The sequence below is a fragment of the Thunnus thynnus genome, chromosome 19 (genome assembly GCF_963924715.1).
Source record: "Thunnus thynnus chromosome 19, fThuThy2.1, whole genome shotgun sequence".
In the NCBI taxonomy this organism is placed as follows: Eukaryota; Metazoa; Chordata; class Actinopteri; order Scombriformes; family Scombridae; genus Thunnus; species Thunnus thynnus.
The window spans coordinates 7,397,023-7,416,826 of NC_089535.1; the positions used below are offsets into that span (position 1 = coordinate 7,397,023).

At 39.6% G+C, this 19,804-nt stretch overlaps 1 protein-coding gene across 4 annotated transcripts in view; it reads right to left on the reverse strand.

The window, feature by feature from the left end:
• The window catches only part of erbin (erbb2 interacting protein), a 57,895-nt gene that overhangs the window by 31,480 nt on the left and 6,611 nt on the right, over positions 1–19,804 (reverse strand). For all 4 annotated transcript variants that reach the window (XM_067574989.1, XM_067574987.1, XM_067574986.1 and 1 more), the window contains exon 2: positions 13,994–14,071. The gene's annotated coding sequence lies outside the window, so the exon portion shown is untranslated. The remainder of the gene's footprint in view (positions 1–13,993; positions 14,072–19,804) is intronic.

Here is a 19,804-nt window from a genome sequence, read left to right on the forward strand (position 1 = left end):
CACACACACACAACAAAATTACTGAGCCATTCAGCGCTTCTCAGTTTCATTATAATGACCGAAAGTTTCTTTAAGGAACTTTGGAAATCTTTGTCCCGTGACTAGTTTCAGATTCTTAATATATGTAAATCTGTAATTTTGCTGTCTGGTCTGTTCTGCACACACACATCTATCACATGTCTGTCTGTTCTGGAAGAAGGATCCTTCCTCTGTTGCTCCTCATGAGATTTATCCCATTTTTTCCTATTAAATGTTTTTTTTGGGGAGTTTTCCTTATCCCAGTCGAGGGTCTGAGGATAAAGGAATTGTATTGCTGTCCCCTGAGGACAATATGTGATTTGTGATATTGGACAATACAGATAAAACTGACTTGATTAACTCTGTTATCCTCCCAAAGTTGACTCAAAAGAAGGAGCCATCAGCCAGCCCCTCTATCTCCGACTCATTAAAGATGGGTGCATGTATGCACACGCCCACACTCTCGTGAGGTATGCGCAACCGAGAGCCTGTCAGCCTCCCACACACACACACACACACACACTCTCTCTCTCTCTCCGCTATAGCAGCAGGCTGCTCATGTATAAAAAGTAATCTGGTCTATCACCAGAGGGGATGACATAGGGCTTGGCTCCGTTCACCCCGAGTAACAAGTGTTGAGCATATGGATGACGCATGCCGTGCAGAGTGGGAGGAGAGGGAGGACTAGATGAAGAGGGGGGAGCGTGAGTGTGTGTCAGAAGAGAGAAAGGGGTTGTTGCGGGTTGTCATGAGGTATGCGAGAAAGAAAACAATCATGAAGCAAGAACAGATAGTGGTCATGATAAAAAGGTTGTGGGAGGAGATGTATATAATCGTTTGAAAAGACTCAGAGTAAAGAAGCGAGAGAAAATCAAAGACTAGATGTGGTGAATGTTGTTAAAGATGATGAAAGAAGTCAATCGGCCACCTTAAAGATGTTTTCTCATGAACAGAAAATCTAAATGTTACTGAGAAACTACACTTTGATTCCTACAGACTGCAGTTTCCAAAACTATCTTATCATTCATCAGTGCTTCTCTATGATAGCCTGATTAAACGACACGTCTGGTGATGTTATTGTCAACAAATCCCATGAAAATACTAAAACAAGTATTTCCTGTGCGACCAAAGCCTGATATAGTTTATTCCTCTCTGTCATACATCTGCATTGTCGTCCAAAACTATTAAAAAATGCACCAACGTGCTGCACAGCTGCACTGAGTTCATGCTCTTACATTTCTAAGAACATGGGCACTGTAGTTTATTTTGAGTCCTTCCTACATACACTGTCCTGCTGTCATAAATACTCACTAGACCAACAACTCTGCCATATACATAACAACGCTGTAAACAGGAAGGCTAAACATATAACCACACATATCTCACAACCACTACGCCCAGCTGGAACATACACAAGTCTTTATTTCCTATGTCATACAGACATTGAGCACAGAGTAGCTGCATCAGGGAACACTTAACCTATCTGCTGCTACCTGCCCATTTGCATTATTGTATATTGCATATGTTGTTTGTTTTGTAATGGTGTGTTGTGTTATGTGTAGTGCTTCTACTGTACTTCGGAAAAAAAACCCCAAAGACAAATTTCCACTGAAGTGGACAATAAAGTCAATCTAATCTAGTCTGGTCTAATCTAATCTAAAATCTGCAGCTGAAAATAGTCCCTCAACAAGTGCACTATTTACTCCTGTTTGAGTAATGTTTGCTAAAAAACTACAGTGCCCAGTTTCAGTTAATTATTCAGCCTTTAAGCATATATTTGCAAGCTGTTTTTAAAGATTTATAACTAAGAAGGAACAAACGGCTTTGGAGTTGAAAGACAAAGACAGTGCAGTGAAATCTGAAAGTAGTGAGAGACAGACTGAAACATTGTTGGTTTTGGTCTTTTTTAATGAAAGAGTATTGAATATTGACAGCCTTATCTGTAAAGTAAAAACAAAACTATGTTGCACAATGTTGACAACACGCCAAGTAAGAGAACTAGTGAACCACAGTGGAACCTGAATGATGACCTTGTGAGTCTGGTATTCTGTCAATCTGGGACAAACGTCCTTCAAATTAAACAATCTTTACAGGAGGAAGTTCAGTTGCTCTTATTGGGTTCAAAGTTTGTGATGTCATGCATAAAAACATTTTTTCTAAACAACACACAGTCTTGTTTATTTGCGTTACGCACTGTTGCTGTATGAGAATTTATCCACTTCCGCACAACTAAGTGGTCTTCCGCAGGGAGCTCTAGAGAGCGCTGCAACACTGTTGTATTTATCCCTTTTCCTTCTTTATGATAGTGTTGGTCAATGTTTACGTACCTACAGTTTCTCTCATCGTTTGCTTTTACTAAGAAGATTTCCCCTACGACGACGAACAACATAACGAGAAAGTGAAATGGGCCGGATAAGGAGTGGGAGTGCTGGTCTGTCTGTCTGTCTGTCTGTCTGTCTGTCTGTCTGAAGTCCTCTGAGAGTAATCTGGAAGGCACCGCACTAATGAGAACCGCACTGCCTACAACACAGATAGGCTTATCCACTGACCTACATGTCACTGGAATGATGACTGACTACACTCACCCAGCTTTAGTCCATCAAGAGCTGTTGACTTTTGAAAAGAAAAAAAAAAAACAAAGTTCAAGACATGCAATAGACATTTCCAGACATGTTAAGCTCTTGGCTGAGATTTTCTTTCTTAGCCTACTTTTTTCCAAGCAGCACATTAACTTAAATCGGCATGCTAGCAAGAAGCTTTGGCCTGAAAGCTGTGAAATTGTTTAAAAAAAAATCTATTAAAAAAAAAAACCAAAACACTGGCTTTGTTTGTTCAGAAAATTTCAAAATGTGTGGGCATGTGTGAATGGCGGACATGTGACTCTGCAGGCTGGCAATGATCCTTGTGGCTTCCTCTGTGCAACAGTGAATGAAATAGTCCAGAGGGCAGGCGCAGTCACAGAATCCCACTTTATTCTCCCAGTCGGAGCCAGGAAACCACTTCCCTGTCACAACCCCTCTCTCCCTGTAACTCAAGTGCCTCCTGGGTCAGTGCTGTTGCTATAGAGACTACGGTCAAGGGTAGAAACAGAGAGTCCCGACCCTGAGGTCATACACAAAAAAACACAACACAGCTGAGCTGAGCTTGACTGCTTATGAAAGGTATCGACTGATAAAAAAACCCCACAGAAAAGCAGGGCAGACTAAAAAAAGATCAAACCTGAGAATTGTTACTGAAAGCACTTTTTTTTAAAAAGAGACAGATAATTAAACTACAATCAATTTCATGCTTGAGACTCCTGTGTGTGTGTGTGTTACCAAAAGGTCACCGAGTGATTCCCCTTGTGGACGACTAGGACTTATCAGTGTTTTGGAAGCAAACACTCACACATTTTGTTCCCAAAACACACAACTGGATAAACTAGAGTGATTTATTTCATGTCTTATCTACCTCATTGAGCCGGTCAACGCCCTTAAACCCATTAGCTTTGTAAAGACATGAAATAACAGACGAGCGCTGAGAGGTGCTAAAAAGGAGCTAAAGGAAGTATTTCATATTAGCATATTGACGCTAAAAGTAAGTCCAGAAGATATGGTCGGTGTTTTGCCAGTGTGGACATGTATGACTGTGTGTGTGTTATGGGTGAAACGGAAATCTAAGTGCAGCGTCTGACAGTGGCGAGCAGCTAGTGTTATTTATAGCAAATATTACTCCTCTGGTTGATATAGCTGAATGTGATTAGTACAGGCTAGCTCTCGCCTTATGAAAGGAGCTTTTGATCCAGATTGCAGTGGACTGTTACAGGATTGCAGGGCCACAGCTGAAATTTTATATTACAGATTACGGCAACGAAAACAATGCACGACAACGTAACATGACAAAAAAAAAAAAAAAAAAAAAAAGCATGCCTGCAGAGCCTGTGGGATACACTTGTTCTGTCTGTGAAGGAAGAGGAAAGAAAAACTCACTTCCTCAATACAGGGTGGAGCACTGCTGCTGCTGCTGCTGGTGTGCTGCTTGTGGTGGTGAGCTACTGGCTTTTTCTCTTTCTCACCGCTCCACCACCATTATAATACAGCTGTGACTCTTTTCAAAATGGGATCATGTACTTTACTATATAGAGATCCTCTTTTATTATTCAGCGACAAATCAGGAAAAAAAAGCAGCAGCGCGGAGACACGTTCAATCGCTCCGCGTATCCGAGTCGGATTAACAAGATGATAATCTCGTTCGATACGTCGCGTCAAACGTCGAGTTACACAATGTTTAGGTGGCGGAGTTTACTGACAGCTTAAGTATTATTTCAACGTGAGTACACACTAGAATAAGATGCTGCGCTGCTGTGAAACGCTGCTTCAGGTTTGTAAACAATAGTTGTTGTTTTTAAAAGTTTTGACTGCTCTGAGATTTGTTAAATTCTCAAATGTGCACTCGTTGCTTGTCAACACATAACAGAGCAATATGAATAGACACACAAGAGATGCTGACTAAGAACTGCAACCCTATACTCATAGAGAAATTAAAGTTATGTAACAAACAGGAAAATATTACAAGTTCAACAACCTCTAAAAACACTCCACAATTCACAGCATCCCTGTTACTAGTGAAGTCATTTTTATGCACAATAATAACATCTTTAATCACATCTCTATACCAAAACAAGCAGGGTCAAACAGTCCCAAGAGACGTCTTTCCTCTAGGTGCCTCATTAACAGCGTCACATTCAACTCTAAGCTGGCACAACAGGAGAACTGTTGCTTCTCAATAATGCAGTGGGATATTGAGTTAGGAGGACAACAGTTCAGCGACTGACTGAGACACACAGAGCCGTGTCTCCGTACCGATGCTGTTCCCAAACCGAGCAGTTCCAGGCACATATCCATGATTTCTTTCTTATTTTTACCACTGCTGGCAGTCAACAAGCTCTCTACAGAAAAAAAAGGCTTAATATCTAAACATAGAAAGCAATCCATGAACACAATTACTCATCGACAGGAAACGACGGCTGGAATAATTACAGCTGAAATGGGTAGAAAGGCAATCCTGTTACCAGTATCTGTAGCTTGGGATACGCAGCTGAGTGGAACCTGAAGTTCCAGTTTCGCTCTCCCCTCTGGTTTTGGTTCTCACCAGCGTTCTTAGGTCTCTGTGGTCTTGCGTGACTCCGGAAAACAAAACCATGATTGTTTTCTTTGAATTTGTGGTGAAATGAGGGTAAGTAATCTGAGCTGTGACAAAGACAAAGTGGCTTTTACAAGCTTCTTCCCAACTTTCTGCTGCGGACAGACCGGCTCTGAAAAGACTGAACTCATAAACGACGACACATCTATTTGCACATTTATATGTAACCTACTCGCATTCTTCTATGTCAGAATATGTTTATGCAAGGCTTTGCTATTCATCTCTTTGAAAATGAAGGACAAAACTGTCTTCTACTGTTGCAGCACAAGGCCACAGAGCCTCATATATATGTATAAGTACTGAGCACAGTAAAGCTCTGCAAAAAAACTGGAGTATGCATATCATTTGAAGAATTTCTTTATCTTTCATCATAGGTTTTCTTTGTGTACCCTCACAAGAATCAACACATTAAAAACAGCAAAGCAGACCATAAAGTACATAACACTGTTGAAAGGAATCAAATAATTTAAATACTCCCACTACTTACAGAGAAATAAAAAACTAGGCTATCTCTACTTATTCCTACGACACCCGGTGTTGACTATAAACACACTGCGGTCCTCCAACGCGCGCCATGACGCAAAGCTACACGCCCCCCCCATCCCGGCTAAGTCTACTGGGCTAGTAGCTTAAAATGCTAACGTATGTTTTGGAACAAACGTGGCTCTGTGTTGGTGTCACAAACGCACAAAAAATATTGCACATACCTCAGTAATTTAATTCCAAGTGTCGTCATGGGTAATGTCAAAAACACTAGTAGTTGAAACTAGATTTATAATAATCTGCTCATTCATTACAACTACTGATAAACATAAAGAGTTTGAAAGTAGGAAATGCATTAGCAGTTTGCTGCAGCATGTAAAAAGTATAGATACTTAGATGAATAATGATGCACCTAACAAATACAAGTGTTGCTGAATTGTGTGTAAAGAGCCTGATGGGTCTTTAAAGAGATTATTAAAAAAAACAGCGATGCAACTTTGACTCATAATGTTCTTATCAAGTGAAATGAAGCTCGAACATATTATAAAATAACTTGCATTTAGCTATCACGCCTAATTGAAACCAACTTAGGCTGTAATGAGAAACATTTAATTCTGTCTTTTACTCTCAGCTGCACTCTGCCTGACAGTGCAAACTCAAGGATTTGAAAAACACTCCATGCATCCAGAGCGTCTTCATTTCAACTCCATTCGAGATGGCTATCATAATTACTCTAATGAATAATTCCCACGTTATTTCTTTGGACACGGATGGGCCTGAGGCAAATGAGTGCAGTCTTATTTTCACTTCCATTTGTTCAGGCCCTCACTCAACTCAGAGGTTATAGAGATGTCATGGATTGGATCCCCCCCCCTCACCCCCCAGAGGATGATGAAGACTGAGAATAAAGCCGTCCGAAAGTTATGTCCTCTCTATCGTGCGCCGAGGTGACTAATGAGCGTGTTTATCCTCTGATCTTTTGTTCGCGCTGGTAATAGCCTGTCCTTCCGTTCACACTGTGTTGAAATGTCAATATGTAGAAAATATTTAGAGCAACCCCCTTTTTTATTTCCGACAGCTCTGCCTTATATAACGAAGATCATGTTAGCACAGTTACTAGACTATTACATTTGGCATTTAAAAAACAAAAGAAAGAATGACATTCAGATTAGCTTGCTTTGCTTATCTTTGTTATATAGCTAAAGATCTAAAGATGGGTCCTACTCACAGCATAAACATTTGTGATGGGTACGGTCATTCCTATTATTGTGTATAGTGAAAATAAGTTAGCCTTAAGTAAAAGCAGAGAGTGTTTGTGACTTAATTTGGACCTAAACATCAAATGACAGCCATCACCAACTTGAATACAGATTTTACTTTTGTGTGTTGTGTCATACAGGTCCCTCTGCTCATTGATTTCTGCCTGAACAACACATCTACTATGATATGGCTTAACTGTGCTGTATCTTCTAATGACAGCAATCAAATCTGCTTAGTTACAAATAAATGAAAGATTAACTTTATCGACACAAAAATCCCTGTTTTCCCAGTGAAATCTGAGAATTTCAAACGTGCCTGTTTAAATGTACTCCGCCTTATATCTTGTGTTTATTCTCAATTGGCGCACGTCAGAAAGTCTATTAGATTACAGACAATAACAGACGCATGAAATACTAAACTGAAACATCACTGTATGATCTCTGCAATCCGATGCAATACCTACATTTATATGTGTAAGGAGACGGAGACACATGATGAATCACATGTATGCATGGCATACCTAATTATATCTCACCATGATACACTGCCAACAATGCATCATACAAGTAATGCAATATATTGTAGAACAATCAGCTCAATAAATCACATAAATATGATAAAAAACTAGAACTTACTTACATGCTGTATTCATTATTCAATGTATTACCATATTTCCTGGATCAGAAGTGCATAGACGACTGAGCTGAACTTGTGCAACGCTACTCTAGATGTCGGTAGGTGTTGTTGAATAATATACGCCTCAGTTTTGGTCTTTGACACCCAGTGCTTCATTTGCAGGTTATGTGCTTCATAGGCTATATGAAGCTTCATGATCAGAACCACACAACCGCAGCCTTTCACGAACTGTTGTGTCTCACTGAAACCACTTCCTGGCTGCAGAAGACTGTCGACATCTCTGCTGAGGTCTGCAACAACAGGGTGTCCTGTGAGACGAGTTCACCACAGCCTTAAAATTGACGTCAGCTCTTGATTCCACTGTCATTGCAGAGAATAACCTGGTATTTTCAGACAAGAGTTTCTTGCAAACGCCTGGCCGCTAGAAGTAGGCCAGTCTAATGAAATAAAACTATTCAGCAGAGACTCTCTTTTAAAACTATGGTCGTAAAGAGGAAAGTTGGTTCCTGGGCCAGTAAAAATGTATGTCAGGTAGGGCTAATTAAATAATCACCTTCTTGGGATTTTAATGTGAAACCAGAGTCTTGTTTATTGACAAAAAAAAGGTAGCAAATATTACACTTAATGTGAGAGAGAGAGAGAGTGCAGAGCTGCCTTTTCAAATTGTACTAGCTGCTTTATCAACTGTGAGCTGACTGTGTTATGTACAAAAACACTCTGCTCATCATTTTTTGCCCCTCCCCTAGTGATAACCCAAGAGCTGAAAACAAGATGAGCAGGTCTACTGCTGACCTGCTAGAATGGTTTGCATAACTGTTTGCATGAATGTTGCATCATGTAAACTGGCCGACCTTTATTTGAAGTAATTTGGCTGGTGATTCCTGAACTTCCCCTCTTTCGTCCCCTTTTACCGTATACCGGATATAGGAAAGATTAACGAGCAAAACCTGTTTGAAGTGATATAATAGATTTGCTTTGTCCCCCGCTATGTCAGAAGAAGGTCTGATGATGTGAAATATGACGTGGAAATACTAGTCTGGATTTTTTTAGAGAGCAGTTTCCTCCTCATTAAGACATAACCAGGGCAGCAGGAGAGAGCCCTGCTGGTTATAAATAGTACGGTGCTCAAAAATCCCTTCTGCCAGTAAGTTCTTAATTAAATATAAGATCTAGTTAAATACGAGCCCCTGGGATTCATTTCTGCAGAGAGGAGATCCGAACAATGACATTATCCCTTATTAACGTCGTCGCAATAACTATAGCGGTTATAGAGTCGAGTGTGTTTCACAGTCTTCGGCTTCCTTACAACAAAAAAGGCAGATTTGTTGGATGAGTTTCGACAGTTGCTCGCTTGATGTCACATGAGATATGGCAGCCCGGATGGTAAACAAATATTTGGCTTACTTACAAAAGTACATTAGGCATTTTGCATATAAGCATCTTTTTTTTTTTTTTTTTTTTTTTAAATCAAACATCAAAACTGATCCATCCATGAAGCAAAATCTCCATGCCGGGGGAAAACCCAGAGTTAACTACACCTCCTGTACTAAAGGATACAGCAGCTGCCAATAACGCCTCCTTACAACCTGTAAAAACAATGGAATGTCTTCCTAATGCATTGTAGTACAACTAAGTAAACTATGATATATATAAATAACAACCAGCTGTTTCAATTGAATATCCACAATGACGGTGAGAAAAAAAAACCCCACTTTGTTTCCATTTAGGTGATATTTTGCACGTCTACCTTTGAAATACTTCTGTTGGTTGACACCTGTGTTCAAACTTCTGTATTTAACCCTTGTTTTGTGGATGGAAAAAGCCATCCAGATCCTGCATAAACACTCCTCTCTTATGGAAATTATAGGGCTGCACCTAAAGATTATTATCAGTTTCGATTAATCTATCTATCTCTTATTTTCTCTGTTAGGCTATATTTCTTATTGCATTATTATTCAGATTTTGCAATACCATTTTGCTGCAGCTCTGCACGTGACTTCGCTACAGAAATAGCAGCACACATGAGATGTTAAGGTTTGTTTTTCCTGGTATTTGACGCCGAGTCGAGAACCTCGTCCATTCTCCACCAAGATCGCTGCCACGTGACTGCTTGGAATATACAGTTACCTTATTCTCTGTAACGGTTTATTTTGAACCGTGAAGTATGAGAGAAGCAGACGATTAGTGTTTACGCTGATAGGAGCGAGTTCAAGTGACAGAGACTAACGCTGCGTGTCTCGTTTCCAACTCACAAGGCTCGAGAAAGACCTGGAGGGCTATCTGCTTATGATCTACTCCCACAGATGGCACACGGTGAAAGTAAATATCTTGCATTTTCATGATAATTAGGTGAGGAAGTCATCTCAAATGTATTTACTATAACTTGAAATACTAAACCGGACGTCATCTTAGACATTGAAATGGTAATAAGCCTGTTTGGAGGATGATGCTTCCCCAATAGAGAGATACGCAGGATAAGACATCAAATACAGTGAAGTGTCTGTTTGTGTGTTTGTCTATGTAAGCAGGGGAAGACAGAGGGAGCAAAATGCAGTTTGCCAAGTTTCAATAACCAGGTCAGACACATTCAGGTCAGCGCCCTGTATCCATGCAGACAAATGACGCATTTCTTTGTTTGCCAACTAAAGAGCATGGAAATGGATAACATTCTCCCTTTGACATTGTTAAAGGCAGAAAGTCTGCTCATCATATGCTGTTTTAAAAATGGCATTAAAAAAAAAGAAGAAAGATGGGTCAAAATATAGTTTTTCCCCCTCAATCTCCAACATCCTGCACCCATAGATAACCAGAAAGACCTATTAGATCATACATTTGCATTTCAACTGAGAGATTAATCACTGGGAGAGGTTAATGTCACTGCATCAGTAAATAAATAAGCTATATTTATGCTTCAGTGTCAAGAGATTTGCACTAGAAAACAGCTTTGGTAGATCACAAACTATAGATGCAGCGTTTCCCACAGGATTTTGTGAGACTGTGCTGGGTGGATCTCAGACCCTGTAGGGTTAAATGCATCAATCTGGTGCACTTTGAGAGCAAAATTAAGAAGCTAGACCTGTAAAGAACTCTGTGCTCTTGTAAACAATTTTGTGCTCTAGTAGACGATTTAATCATACACATATTTGTTGTATATATATGAATAGTGATGACACGGCAAATATAACCGACTATTATCTGATATTGTTTTGTGCTCACTTGTTATTTCTGCTGAAAGAAGAAGGACAGAAAAATTAGAGCTGCAATGAATTAACTGAATATATCTGGATTTTGGACTGTTGATCAGACATCGCCATGTGCTCGAAGAAATTATGACTCACTATTATAACCGTTTTTCTGCTGCGTTCACTATTTGTTTCTGTTGAACACGTCGACAAAAAAAAAAAAAATTAGCGCTCAGAGATTAACTTGAATTAATGAATCGATTGACTGAAAACGAATCTAGCTGACTTTGCTGCACTCGGCACGGAAACAGAAATGAGCTGTTTGTTTCTAATACAGCCAGTTTAGTTCATAGATAACATTAAGATAAGACTTGAACGTTTATCTTCGGTCGTCCTGCGTTGCAAACTGATGCTTGAAAACAGGCAGTATTGATTGTTTTGTATTTTTCTTCCCAGATTGAATGAAATACAATTGTAACGCCAACGTGAGATGAACCTGTTGTTCTATTTTTTTCAGTAATTTCCCCTCCTTATTGGTGAAATATGCTGAAGTTGCAGCTTTTGTGTTAAGTAGGAGCCATGATGTTATTATGAGTGTAAAAATATTTTCGGTTCATTATGAAACTGTGGCGGCCTGCCACAGTCTAGGTAATTACTGGTAATTACTGAGATGTCTGGCATTACTGAAAATGAAAAGATTACTGAGCCTTTCTTTATCTTCCCCCGTGTTACCTCAACAATCTCAACCTACATCAGAAAAGGTTGTCTGAAAAATACAAGGAGCTGACGAATCGCACACCTGCAGAGAGGACTACGAGGACTCCACCTGTATCTCTACGACAACCTGAAGCGGGACCCTGAGCGATAGTTGGCTGCAAAGCTGTCGATGTAAATCTCTCACAGCCAGACAAGAGACTGTACCTGATCATCCGGAAAAATGCGAGGCTCTAAGCATGGTGAATTATCCTGACAGCCAAAAGCACGGCTGAAACTGCGTGCGTGGAATAATGGATTAAAAGTTCTTCTAAGATAGATCACATGCTTTAGGTTAGTTAATTCAATCCGTAGATACAGTTAATCAAAAGACTTATACCGATTATTCCTCTTTAAAAGAACTACAAGTCACTATCATCATGAGGAACCCACGTATGAAAAATCTATCTATAGCACACATACTGGAAACTGAGTGTGAGGCAAAGTTCACACACACACACACAAATAAAAGTCTTTGGAAACTAAAAGATGATATGATGAAATTTAAAAAACAGAGCAGCAATACTCACTTCAGCCGAGTGTGTGTGTGTGTGTTTAATGTCACTTTTGACACAAGGAGCATATTTCAAATCAAAATTCTTTCTGTAAATTAAAAAAAAAAAGGTATAATCTCAAAGGAAGGAATGATTTTTACTTTATAAAATGTTATAGTGTGGGTTGAAAAGAAGATTTAGAATGAGCGATGAGACGTGTGCGGTCGTTTATACTGGAGGAAATTAGAAGACGTGACCTTACCGAGATGTTTAACGCTGCGAATAAGCCGCAGCTGATGTGTTAATGATACATTTGGTCTGTATAAGCTCTTAGATTGACAGTCATGTAAAGATCATAGAGCTAAATGTGTGTTTACATACTGCGGCTCCATAATCATCATGTAGCAGAGCAGCAGCGGTTTACTGCTGTATGTAATTTGGTGTTGATTTATGAAAAAAGGAAGAAAAAAAAAAGAGAAAAATATATATAAATCTCTATTATGGACAAAAAGAAAATGAAAGCTAGAGACTGGTATGTTGTCCTAGGTTTAGATCCAGGTATCAGATGTAGATTGATGCTAAGCCTGCGGCGGTGTGACAGTTATGCAAACAGAGTGGCTTTGAGTTAGAAGAAAAGCCAAGTTGTCCGACGAGTAAATGTGGAAATGTGGCGTTTTAGACAAAGCAAAGTCCTTCTGCTTCTGAAAGGCGAACCTGTTCCTGTCAGCAAAGCTAAGAAACAAAACAGCCTGGAGTAAGACAGACACGGCCCGTCATCCGGTCTCGTTGTCTTCACTGTTCATGTCACAAGATATGATGTGCGTCCGTAGTATCCTCAGGACAAACTGACTGTCTAGTCGTCTGGAAATGTGTTATCTATAGTCACTAAATTGTAAAATTAAATAATCCGGTTATCCAAACACAATGCAGCACTGACTGTGAGAGTGACCACAAATTAAAGATAATGTAAAAAACCTTCATTGGATGCATCATATTTGATATAAAACTATAATCCTGATCATCATATTCAGAGTTTAGCAGGATCTAAATTCTCAGTTGACAACATGATGGAACAATCTGCACCCTGAAGGGACTTTTTTTTTGTGTCCCTTTCATCCAAAATGTGGGACTCGAGGCAGCCTTTGAACCCGGCGTGTTTTCACGCACCTATTTGTGTAAACAAATGCGCTTCATGATCATAATCACTGACCTCAAGAGTTCCTGACTGTCTATCACTCTGTCTCGTGGTTAACTTAAGTCCCTCTGTTGGAAGGCTTTGAATTGCGAAGCTGCTGCAGGAAGTGTTTTGCACTTCTGACGACATAAGACTAAAAAGGAGCATTTGCACCCGTAGAAGGTACAATATTAACACCTCGGAGTAAAACCGTCTTAACTGACATGTTGCCAAATTAACGTGACATTAGCTGCATATGATGTGTTGATACTACAGCTGTCATGTTGGATAATCATCACAGATGTAAGGAGAGCGGATCTTGCACTGGATTGTGTATCGCTCATGTAATATTTTGAAAGTAGGCTGAACAATATCTAAAGGGCGGCTATTTTCTGACTTTTTTTTTTTTTTTTTTAAAAAGGTGAAATAGGATGCTGATTGCACACAGAGCTAGTTTGGCAGGTGTATCATGTCTCACGGCCTCCAGGAGAACAGGGTGGGGCGCTCCTGTTGTTTCTTGTCAGCGTAATGTTTGACAAAAAAAAAATACATCACTTAAGTTCTGTGAGAGCTGAGAGACAGACATTAAAATCTAAATCCAAAGCCCCACAACGGATTCAATCTATAGCTGATTGCCGATGTATTTGATATTATCACCCAGCTGCCAAACACCAGGCCATTTAATTTCACAAAATAACAACCAACAACCGAGGCTGTGTGACCTGCAGGGAAGATTTACTGGAGGTGATAAATAAAGAGCTGAATTCTAGCGATAGGACGTTACAATGACATGAACGTGCTGCCTTACATACCTTGTCATTTAGGACTCAAGCGCCTGGATCCCAGTGGATGGCAGGTGATAGATCCGACAGCCACAATCTAGTGCTTATCTAATGAAAAACAAAAGACAAAAAGACGACATACTGTAAGCACACAAGCATGAAGCAAACAGCACAAATACCGACGGTTCATCATCAGCTTCAGCCTCAGTTTGAAAAGTATTAATTCATCTTGCACCATAAATATAACAAGAACTATGAGAAGATCTTGTAATAACTTCAAGCTCATACTAGTAGAATTAGGAAGCTGCTGATTATCTCTACAATCCATTTGTGGTAGTGTTTGTATAATGGTAATGATATCACAGTATGTTGCAAGATAAGCATCTGTTTATCACAATATCTGCAACTGCACAGGAAGAAATTCCTCTATTTTTTACAAAACCGATAATCAAACTTACTCACTAACGAACTGCATTATCAGATGTTTTCTGTTTCACATTTGTTTCCATTTGTTTTATACAGAAAAGTAATTTCTGAAATGTAAAAAAAACAAACAAAAAAACAGCCATAAAGCAGCACAAGAACATGAATGAAGAGAATGTGATATTAGCGCCGGTGTATTAATAATGTATTACGATATACTGTCATATCGATCATGGATCTAATCCCTCGAGTAAGGCGATGGGACGCTGTTAAATCCAAACAGGATTAGATTAAGATTGCGGCGAGTACACGGTTTCCTTCGCGCGTGTTCATTAGTAGTCGAATTTAGGTCTTTCTCTCTCTCTCGTCGTGTTAAAGTTATGCTTGTCAGCGAATATTTCAGTTAACTACATAGAGCGGCTGAAGGGATGTGGAAATTAATAAGTTTAGGATGTACTGAAATAGCACCTCTGTGCCGAGTCGGTTCTGCCTGAGGACACTCAGCGAGTTCAGATAGAAATACATTATACACTCAGTCATTTTTATACTGTTCTTTATACCGTCAACATCTAAGTGCATCCTTAATGTTGCTTCTGCTAAAGCAAGGAGTCCAACATACATTGTAATATAAATGTTATCCTGCGTCACTAAAAAACAAGACAACCTGACAGACACTAAGCCTTGAAATGCGACATAATTTGTGCTTCTCAGGTCAGAGCACAACACAGCGGTATTGTCTGTGCATGTCTGGAAAAGCATTAGCCTTGCCAGCTGATCTGAGACGAACTGAGCCGGCTAAAAAAGATAGGATCATCCCTCTTCTATACTCGTCGAGCACAATAGTGCCCTATAGTGCGGGAAGGAGGGAGAGGGAGAGGGAGAGGAGAGAAAGAAGTGAGATAAGAGAAGGAGGAGGAGAAAGACGGAGAGAAGGGAGAGAAATTTTGACTTAATTCATAGGGTCTCCCAATCAGCTGCGAACACATTGGACTGTACTGACACTCATTAGTTTCTGCTCCACTTCCTCCTGGGTGCCTTTATCCCCCCATCTCATCTATTTGGCGTACTGAGTCTTGCCAAACAAAAGTTCCCTCCGTAACACACTGGAAGCAAAAGAAAGCATAGATTTTCAAATTGGGGGTGTTGGCAGTGGGGGGAGGAAGGCAGCCACTTGCTTTTCATTCAGACAGCCCCGTCGACACACACAGTTATTCACTGAAACTAGAAGTGCCCATGTGATGGAAATCACCCGCACCTTGTTTGTATCTATCAATGAGGAAGTACTTGATCCTCTGGCTTGCACAGTTAAGACTTATATTCGCTTCTGCATCCAGAATTATGTGTTGAAAATATAGTTTTTCATGTTTATATTCTGTTTCTGTAGAATAACTGTAATCTGATAATGTGTCCAGCATCTGGGGTGCGGTATTTTTTTATAAATAGATGATGTTATTCTACTCTAAACCTGCAAATTTCAGTTCACGTAAGTTAAAAATAGACATATTACCTATTATGGACATGTTCCTTCATGCTCACAAAAGGCACCGTAAAGACTTCCTTAGGAAATTCATACATATGCATACTCTGGAGAGCCTTATGTGGATATAAGACAGACAATTATAGTATATTAATAAGATGTAACTGGATCAAACGCCAACAAACTCAGGAAGGACTGGGTTTATTTCTGCTCTTAAATGCAGTCAATCACACAGATGCAGCCAAGTAAAAGAGATAGTTGCATGTTTGTTTTGTTTGCTATGGTAATAATATCATTATTTTTGATTACTGAGATAATTAAGTATTAGTAATACCAGTTTCTCTGTTCCTTGTTCTGGCCAGTCTGTTCCTTTGCTCTGCTAATAGACTCTGCAGAACACTGTAAACTCAAATCATATTTGTCTTGCTGTCAGACTGATGTCAAACGCGGATCTGTGAGCAAACACTAGTATCCTCGCTGCAGTTGGAAGCTGTGTTTATTTAGTGACATCGACACTCAAAAGGAGACGCTCGCGAATCAAAGAGGGAACACACGCAACTTGTACGTTCTTTAACAGAAGTGGTAAACAGAAGTAAACACAGAGCTGCTATACAAAAACAGCAAGCCGTCACATGACATCACAGGAAGGCGATGGTGTGTTAGGGTCGGTGCACAAGGCTCTGACCAGCCTGTGCCTGTTCACAGCTTGTTTAAAAATAAAAAAAAAATCGCAGCATACTACAGTGATTGAAAGCCGAACATGGCGCTTTCTTGACAGTCCCAAACCCACTGTTTTGCCTGTGTTCACAAAGCAGATTTTATTTCATTTGTATTATATCGTCAGCCTCGGTTGAGGAGAAGCTGTTCAGACTTTGCACTATTTTTTTTTCTAATTAACAGCTCTGAACAACAAGTGTGATTCCACCCAAAATATACTGCGGTTGCACTGCTGCAGGTAACATTCATACTTAGTGGTAGACTTGTGCCAGTGTAATCATTGTGTGTAGCGCTGCCGCCAACGTTTCTTTTCATTATCGATTCGTCTGTCAAGTATTTTCTTGATTAATTGTTTAGTCTATGAAATGTTGCATTTTCTTAGAGGCCATGGTTGTTTTAGTCTGACTAACAGTCCAAAACCTCAAGATATTCAATTCACTGTGAAATATGACAAAGAAAGACAACATATCATCAGTGTTGTCCATTTTTGCTTAAAAAAAATGACTGAAATGATAATTCCATTATGAAAATAGTAATCAATCAATTAATCATTGTAGCTCTAAATGTACAAAACAATTATCAACAACAATACCGATATGATCTCTGTACGTGAAGCATTAACAAGACTGTTTGTGTAATTTCTTGGGCTGGAACTAATTCGATTCAATTAATCTGCTGATTATCTTTCCGGTTTATCAATTGTTTGGTTTATAAAACGCCAACAACAACTATGAAAAATGTCCTTCCCAGTTTTCCAGATTCCAAGGTGCCATCTTCAAATGTCCAACCAACAGTCCAAAACCAAAAGATATTTAGTTTACTGTCATAGAAGACTAAAAATCACAAACAACAGTAATTGATTAACTGACTAGTCTTTTCAACTCATATGAGTATATAAGCCAAGAATAGAAAGAATGACGGCCTGAACTGAGGCGTCGTCTATTGAAATGGAGGTGATGTTTGTATTTATTTGCATAAATATGGCCAGCCTGTGCTGGACCAGCGCAGAATATCTGATCAGGTTGTCACCTGACATGTGTGTGAGCTGCATATTGAAACCAGCTTTGAGCTGCAATCAATATGGATATAATCTAGGCTAATCTGAATGCAGGGTGGTAGGTCTGACCAGGGCATGAGACTATCCAGTACAGCAGGGACTTTATGTCTCCTTGTCACTCCAGACTATTGTGCTCTGTCTTACACAACAAATTCAGTATACTGGAGCCATCTTTGCCTTAGCTATCTTCACAAAACCTAATGCTGGCAACCCTGTGCAACCTGTCTCATGACACTGGTCATCAGCCTGACCTTTCCAATCCAGCAGCTATGAGTGCACTGAAGTGAAAGGCAAAGGATCCAGATCCAAATGAAAAGCATTCAGGATAAGATCAGTGTATTGATCTTCTAGGGGAATTTGGTAGTTAGAGTTGCAAAGGTAAAATGATTAAGCACAAAACAATCAAAGTGGAGGAGAAACAACTGTGCTACCAAGGTTTGAGAAGATTACTGAAGAAAAATGACAGATTGTGCAAATGCATAATTAAATTGTCTAAGGGTACAGTGGACAGTCAGTTTACTCATATAATATCACTGAATGTATAAAAAAGATATTTTGGCTACATGGTTATTTAAGATTGAACTGAAAATATGAATGAAAACAGGCTTCACTGAGCCTAATCACTCTATTGAACCCAATATTTAAAAGAATTCTCAGTGTATTTTATTATTTGAAGTAGTAAATGACAACAGTGGATATATTCCCTTTATAATATACTTTAAAATATCTCTGACATTATCCCTAGCAGCTGTTTTCATGCTGGGATACCTGCACCATACCAGGGAATGACCACAACGACCCAGGATATCGTACGTTTCTTCAGCATGACTTCGGAACGTCTTGTTTATGAGTTATAGAAAAGACCCGACAATGCATTGCCGATCTACTAGGGTCGCACTTGACACTGTGCCCAACCCAAAGCCAAGTAAGGTTCAGGGCAGGCCGCTTATCATGTGTAGACGGCCTGCAGACAATGAATTGCCCAGCCTACTGTACATAAAATCAGTATGGAGGCAGCTTAAAGCAGAGATAAAAAAAGCTTATCTGTAGTCGATATTACAACAGACCATTTCTCGCAGGGTGTAGTTCTAAGAACTTGTCTTTCCTCTTCCCATTCGGTAATTAAAAACCCTTCGAAATCCTTCCATTACATAAGATCTTCTGCGGAATTTCCTCATTTATTTATTTAACCAGGAATGTAATTTGTAAATCTTACATGTAGCTATTTTGTAGGGGAGATTGGAGCTGTTTACAGTGAGCTCCTGTGTGGCTTCTTGTTTAGCCAGTACACACCGAACTGAGGAAGGATTTGGCTTTATGAACATATCTGCTGATAGAAAGCAAGACTGAATGAGGCAGAGACAGCTGTTCTCCTAACTGGGTCACACAAGCAGAGAAATCATTAGGGAGAAACTGAATCCACTGATGTATGTTAAAACTGATGGACCGGCATGTCAAATGTGATGTAAATTTACACTTTTTTCCGCAAACACTGAGTAAAAATACAGACTCACAAAACTTGTCATGGACCATCCATCTACTGTATTGAAGGCTTAATAGGCTATTCATTCAATACTGATATCTACAGTCGTTAATGTATGTAACCTATTTGTTAAGCCAGCTTTAAAAGCCAGTGGGCAACAGACCAAGAACAGGCTATATCTCTGACTGATTTATCATTATGGCAAACAAAGCAGTACTGAAAATATCCCTACAGACCTTCCCCAGACTGTAAATCAGAATCACCTGCCACAAGTGTGGTGACAAAATACATTTAAATCAAATAACACTCAAAGAGAACAAACCTTTAGTCTTTAAGGAGTATCATTTGGGGAAAAATTGTGAAATATAATACTTGAGTCTTCGGGAATGGTCAGTCTCTTGAGGAGTAGTCGATTTTGGTATAGAAAAGGTGTGTCGGTGCGTTTTCTACAGTCTGAGTGAGGTCAGTGGGACTGAAACGTTGCCATAAATTATAGATATCAGCTCGGGACATCCCTTGTCTGAATATAGCCTGCTCCAGATCAAGTTAGCGGTGCAGCTTCAGTTACCATGGTGATCTAGCCCCCATGAAGCATGTGCTACTATAAAGACTAAAAAACTCTCAGTGTAACATTAGCTGACAAATCCCCTGCTATCATCAGGAGGCACACACTCATCCATAAAA